Below are 6573 nucleotides of genomic sequence, written 5' to 3'. Positions count from 1 at the left end.
TTAAAAAAAAAAATTTGCTAAATTTTCACCTACTGTATAATTAGATAAACAATCCCGTTACTTCCATTCTTCTGTTATTTCTCTAAAAACAAATACATATATATGTACACATCATCAATTATTGACAGCTAAATGAATATTGTCTATTGGTTGGACATTGAAGTTATAGTAATACTGACACAATAACTATTAGGATATTTACATTGTTGGCCTTTTATTATATGAACATCAAAGCTGAGTCAAGGAATGAAGTGATTCCTAACTAAATTGTGTTACATGCAAAATCAAAGTTTCATCATTGAACTGTCTGTGTGTCTTCCTATCATTCTCTCGTTCAGTGCCCCTAGTATCACCTGGTCTTATTAAGAGATGTCTTTCACACGTTTTTATGTATAAGGGTCGTAAATAAATAGTTTTGCAACTTACTTAAAATTGGGAGGATTCCTTTAGGGATAAATGTACAAAATAGCTTCTATTGAAGCTGAAAAAATTTACACATTTAAATGTCAAAAATCATTCAGATTTTTTATAAATTTTATTTAAAATTTTTGAAGGAAATTTATACAATTAATTCATATTTATAAATATATTCATATACATACATATATAATGTTTAATATTCAATACTTTCGCTTTTATTTAGTCGTTATTTCGATAGGACCTTGCATTTTCATTAATGAGTATTATTATTGTGATAAGCAGAATAAATTATGTGGCACTAGTAAGCATTTTATGTGTGATCCAGATTATGTGGTTGCTCAAAGGGAAATTTTGTGATCTTTTCACGTTGGCCAACCGCATGCGTGAAATAAACTGGGATGACGAGTTAGCGTATATAGTCGGAATCCATGCAAAACGTTGTAATATGCAGCACTATGCTTGCCATGGTACTGAACGGTTTTCAAGCTCCGGTCAAAATCTGTATACATATGTGGCATAGACGTGTAAATCCAAAGACATGAGCAATAGTAAAACTCGCATTAAATAGCTGGTGGTCCGAATATCAATTTTTTGATGATGACAATGCTGTGGCAAACGAATTCTGTAAAAGGTGAGTGTAAGAAATAAATATGATTAGATTTAAAAATTTAACGTACGTCTTAAACGAATTCCAGCGCTGACTGGCAAAAAATTGTCCAATTCACAGCAATTGCAAACGAACGTTCAGCTTTTGCCGGTTGTGGTTTGGCGCTATTTCAAAGCGGTACTTTAGGTATTGTATTCTGAGTTACTTGTTACTATTACTATTACTCACTGACCAATTTAGTGGGTTTGCTTAAGTACAAGAAAGGCAATTCATCAGCGTCCGAAAGTGATCATTATGAAAGTGTTCCAAGTAGTAAAAATCCGCATCTTTGTGAAAATACCGAACAAATATTTGAAGACTAGTATGATGATGATTAAATTTGCGTATTGACTGTATTAAGTTTGCATTTATAGTTTCAAGTTGTTGGATTAAGGATCACAATGAACTGTCCCAGACACTTTCGATAATTGCTTTATCACTATACTCTTGAGAAAAATTCACCAAATTATTTGTAATCCTGTATGATGTAATAATATTCTAAGAACCTTATGAGTTTGTCTTTACATTGCCTCGTTTAATAAAAAAATAAAAAAATATGACACTTCTGTATTCAAAGAATACTGCGCTAAATGTTTTGGAGTATCTAACGTGTTTCTAAGTAAACAAGTATGGAATGTCTAAGTGCAATTTATTTTTTAATGTTATTAAGATAACACACAATTAGACAGAAACATTCTTCTAAAAGCCCATTATATTAACGATAATCTTTATATGCCACTGAGCTACATTATATCCTAAAAGTATGAGAGCTGAGTAGTCGGATGCTAAGTAAAAATTTGTTTTCATTCTGGTTACATTTCCTTTTCCAAATGAAAACTGCCCTTTTTGTTCCACTTGAAATTAAGCGCAATGTTAGTTAAAGTCGAAAAGTACAATGTAAACTAACACATAATTATATATGTATTCAAAATGCATTTTTGGATGAATAGATATACTTGCTCGTTATATCAGGAATATCGTAAATATTTATTGTAGAAATAACATAAATGTTTTACCCGCTCATTGAATTGTCCGACATTCACTTGAGTTAAATGTATCGGAACAAGTGATCGACCAGCCGGTTTGATGTACCTTTCTATCTTCGTATTGACTGGAAACTAAAAACATATTTGTGAGTGTATGCTGTGTTTGGACATGTTGCTATATAAAGTTACTGGAATTCATCTCAAAGCTAGTAGGCCAATCGAGTTATTGAATATAAAGAGGTAGAAAATGAATGCATACACAAACGCAGGTCTAAGCGCTTGAATGCTTATGCACTTTGTTAGTACTTCAAGGTTAATACTTTGTTAATACTTCAAGGCGCATAGCATAGGCTTCTTGGCACACTAACAATCAGAAAGAATTATATGCAATATTCAAATACCGTCATAGAAAGGAGAGAAGTGCTCTGGTGATGTCTTAATGCAATACTTAAAAAATGCGAGTAAATAAAGTATTAGCAAAAAACTGGAATAGAAGCATGATTGGAGACAGAAATGTGATACTCTCAAGAATAATATTGCGCTAAAACAGCTAGATTGTTATAATTAGTGAAATATTGTAATTAAAATTACAGAAAATTATGAAATATATCACTTTTCTCCTTTCTATGATTGGCCGCATTTCGAAAGTGAATTTACTTGAATATCACTCGGAAGGGAATTGCTGAACCTGATTGCCTGATTGTGATTGCAATGCCATTTTTTTCCTACTTCTTTTTTGTATACTTTTTTGCTTTAACTAGCATTGCGGTAAATTTCCAGTGGAACAAAAATGAGAGTTGTCAAATTGACACATAAGTTCATTTTCCATTGTGTGCTGGTTATTCCAACAATGATCCACCCGCTTAATAAAGCAAACATCCAGGTAATGTTTTTTAAACGTGTAATGGATGAAAAAGAATAAAGGATATTAAAACAAAAATGCTTAATTTTGAATATCACAATCATATCATCATTCATAAATGTGTCAAACATCATATTAAAATATTATAATTACATCATAATAATTAAAAAAATAGAGCAAATGTAGAATATGGATTATATCGAGTAACATATCAGTCAAAATCAAAAACAAAATCAGTCGACTATACAGATTATTAAAACAACTAATTTGGTTGCACTCCCGGAGTGCAGGCAGAAGTGAAAACTTGAACTTATGGCGCGTTGGGCACTTTTTTGGGTGAGCAATTTTAGGTGCGCTCGCGACATGAGAAATTGTACATAAAAAATCAAGTTTATGAAAGCAATGTGGGCACTTTTTGAATGGACATTGTTTAAAAGTTCTTACACTCACCTTCTTTCAAATATCGATAGAAATAAAATAAGTGGTGTTGTATTTCGCTTCCGTGCTTTCCGTTTTATTTCACTTTATAATTTTACACATTCCCTTCGAAAGGGATTCACCAATAGGTATTTTGGATTTAAATATACAATGTTGAATAGAAATAATGGGTCTTAAGTTTATGTATTTAAAAAAAGAAAAAAAGTTTGGGCCGCCGGGATGCTCGTTGATCGGAAATTATTACGAATAAAAAGAACTTGCGTGTGGATGATCGCTGGTGATATCAAAGAAGAAAAAAAATGTCCATCTGTCGATCCCTTTTGTATAGATGTTGGCATACCCGAGAGTGCTGTTATCGGTTTAGCTTATATGTGTGTGTCGGTGTGCAGTGTATATGTGTAACTCTCTCGTGAGTGATGTATGGTGTGGATTGTAGGTGGTGGTGAGTGTGGTGAATGTAGCGTGTTAGTGATGCGTATGTTGAATGTGGGGAATGGTGTGTGTCCAGGGTTTTACTAGTTTTAGCTGGTGGAGCATATGAGATTGAGGCTCATTTAGCCAGACATGAAGTATAATAATTTAGAAACTATATTCGAAGGAAGTGGTTTTATTTAAATGAGTAAATATTAGTAAATAGTAAATACAAAATTTACCAATTCTCATCCATAATTTCAACAACACTTACATCAAAATTATCAGCATTTTTATCATTATTATCAGGATTTTCATCAAATTCTAAAACTGAAACAATAGGTCTATGGTAACTAAAGTATGAAATGTACAATTTTGATTTAAATCTATTTATATATCTTGTGAATATTGCGTCAATAGTAGTTTTGCATTTTGTTGTGCTAAGATTGCGATCATTGGACATCGTTAAATCAAATTCTTCATATAAAAAATCAATTAATGATTGATTTTTGACATCTGCAAAGTTTATGTTGAAATCTCCACTCAAAATCATAGGATAATGATCAAATCTTCTATTAATTTTCATCATAAATAGTGCGGAAGCAGATTTACATAAATTGAATAGAGTTAATTTTCCTAATTTCCCAAAATTTCGAGATTTTCTGTAATTTTGTAAAAATATATCAACTTCCAACTTTAAATGCAGCGCCTTTTTAAACGCTAGCGCCAAACTTGTAGTCTTGTAATGTAACTGTTGGTAAAACAGGAAGTTGTCTCCCTAGCCGAAGAAAGAGACAGCTGATATACACCTATGCGTATACTAATAGTATTGTACACTATGTAAACATATATTTACCCCACGTGTTTCTCATTTTTTAGAAAATTTCATGTACGTAACAAAATGTACCAAATAAAATAATAATTTACTTACATAATGACGAGCAGCAGTTGTAATAATGTATGTATACAAAATATAGTAACACTATAGTATACAAAAGTATTACAACAATGTTTTTATTAATTCTATTAACACTTTAGATTTGTTTTTTTAACACAATAACATAGCAGCAACACAAGTAAAATGAAATATTTAAATAAATAAATTTTCCAATTAATATTCATTTATAAAATAAATATAAAAAACTCTCAATCTCGTCTGTCGCAAGGGCACAAACGAATGCCCATGCAAAGAGCACGTATAGTATACATACATATATTATAAGAATACACGGGAAGTATATCTGTGTAAAATTTCATCTGTCGCGAGAACGGCTGAAAATGCTCACCCACAAAAGTGCCCAACGCGCCATAAGGAGTTTTCACTTCAAAAAAAAAAAAATTGCTAAAAACTTGAATTTATTAATGTAATATACCTATCTTCAATATACACATTCACTTCTAACAACTACACATGCATTTACTTCACTCTAAGTTTATTTCTGCTTTTGTGAAAGAGTAAATATTAGGACAGCAAAGGACAAACACGTATTTATTCCTTCAGCTTAGATGAAGTCTTCTTCAAATTGAATCACGTTTAAGTCATCGTTAAATGAAACCTGACACTATAACGACATAAAATGACACAACAACAATTGCAACACTGCAAATATATAAAGTAATAAGCTAACTAAAGCATTTCCAACAACAACGAATATACACAGGATGGCAGGGCAGCACGTCCCGAGTAAATATGTTAAGGGCTCTGATGACTCTGAAGACAAACCAGCAAGCAAACACGTGGTCATACACTCAAACACAATGCAGCTGGAGTGAGGAGGCTCAAAGGCACGTAAAGCAAATGTCAACAGCTTAACTGCAACAGTGCAGCAAGTTGAATTGTATAAGTATATAAAGACTGTCAGTTTTGATGTGTAAGTTTCTATGCAGCCCAGTGTGTTAAAGCACAAAAATAGAAGCAATGGTCGAATTGAGGAACTTAGTAGCACCCTTAACTCTTTAAATTCCTATTGTGATGGTTTTTCTTCTTGACTGGCATAGACACCGCTTACGCGGTTATAGCCGAGTCCACAACAGCCCGCCACGCATCTCTCCTTTTGGCAGTTTGGCACCAGTTGGTAATACCAAGTGAAGACAGGTCCTCCTCCACCTGGTTCTTCCATCGGAGTGGAGGTCTTCCTCTTCCTCGGCTTGCAACAGCGGGTACTGCATCGAACACTATCAGAGCTGGAGCTCTTTCGTCCAACTCGAACAACTTGATCTAGCCAGCGTAGCCGCTGTCTTTTTATTCGCTGGACTATGTCTATGCTTCTGCACCATAAAGTAGGACGGGAATGATGAGGGACTTGTAGAGTTTGATTTTGGTTCGCCGAGAGAGGACTTTACTTTTCAATTTTCTACTCAGTCCAAAGTGGCACCTGTTGGCAAGAGTGTTTCTGCGTTGGATATTAAGGCTGAGATTATTATCGGTGTTGATGCTGGTGCCTAGGTATACGAAATTATCTACAACTTCAATGTTATAACTGTGACGTGGGAGCCAAGACGCGAATGCGCTGACTGTTAGTTTGATGACAGGAGATATTTCGTCTTGTCCTCGTTCACCATCAGAACCATATGCTTCGCTTCCTTATCCAGTCTGGTTGTAAGAGTTACGCATTATTACTTAATAAGTGCAGCTCTTCAATACTACTGTATTATGAAATTTTCTTAAATTTGTGTTTTCCATTAGGCTTAGTGGTTAGCGATATACATATATACAAACTTGTGGACTGTGACCTCGCCAATTTACATATTAATTTTTTACCACAGATATCCGTCCGTCATCCTCTGTTCCAAATTTTATAGCTTCGTTT

At 33.5% G+C, this 6573-nt stretch overlaps 1 long non-coding RNA gene across 1 annotated transcript; it reads right to left on the bottom strand.

The window, feature by feature from the left end:
- Positions 1-838: 838 nt before the first annotated feature.
- Positions 839-1702, bottom strand: LOC128920472 (uncharacterized). Its single transcript, XR_008470541.1, has 3 exons — positions 1573-1702; positions 1098-1512; positions 839-1042 (listed from the first exon to the last, which is right to left on the bottom strand). It is a non-coding gene; the product is annotated as an uncharacterized LOC128920472 (long non-coding RNA).
- Between the last annotated feature and the right edge of the window lie 4871 nt (positions 1703-6573).

The sequence above is a fragment of the Zeugodacus cucurbitae genome, chromosome 3, assembly GCF_028554725.1.
Source record: "Zeugodacus cucurbitae isolate PBARC_wt_2022May chromosome 3, idZeuCucr1.2, whole genome shotgun sequence".
NCBI lineage: Eukaryota > Metazoa > Arthropoda > Insecta > Diptera > Tephritidae > Zeugodacus > Zeugodacus cucurbitae.
The sequence above is the reverse complement of the archived record's forward strand: the minus strand, read 5'-3'. Positions and strand labels throughout refer to the sequence as shown.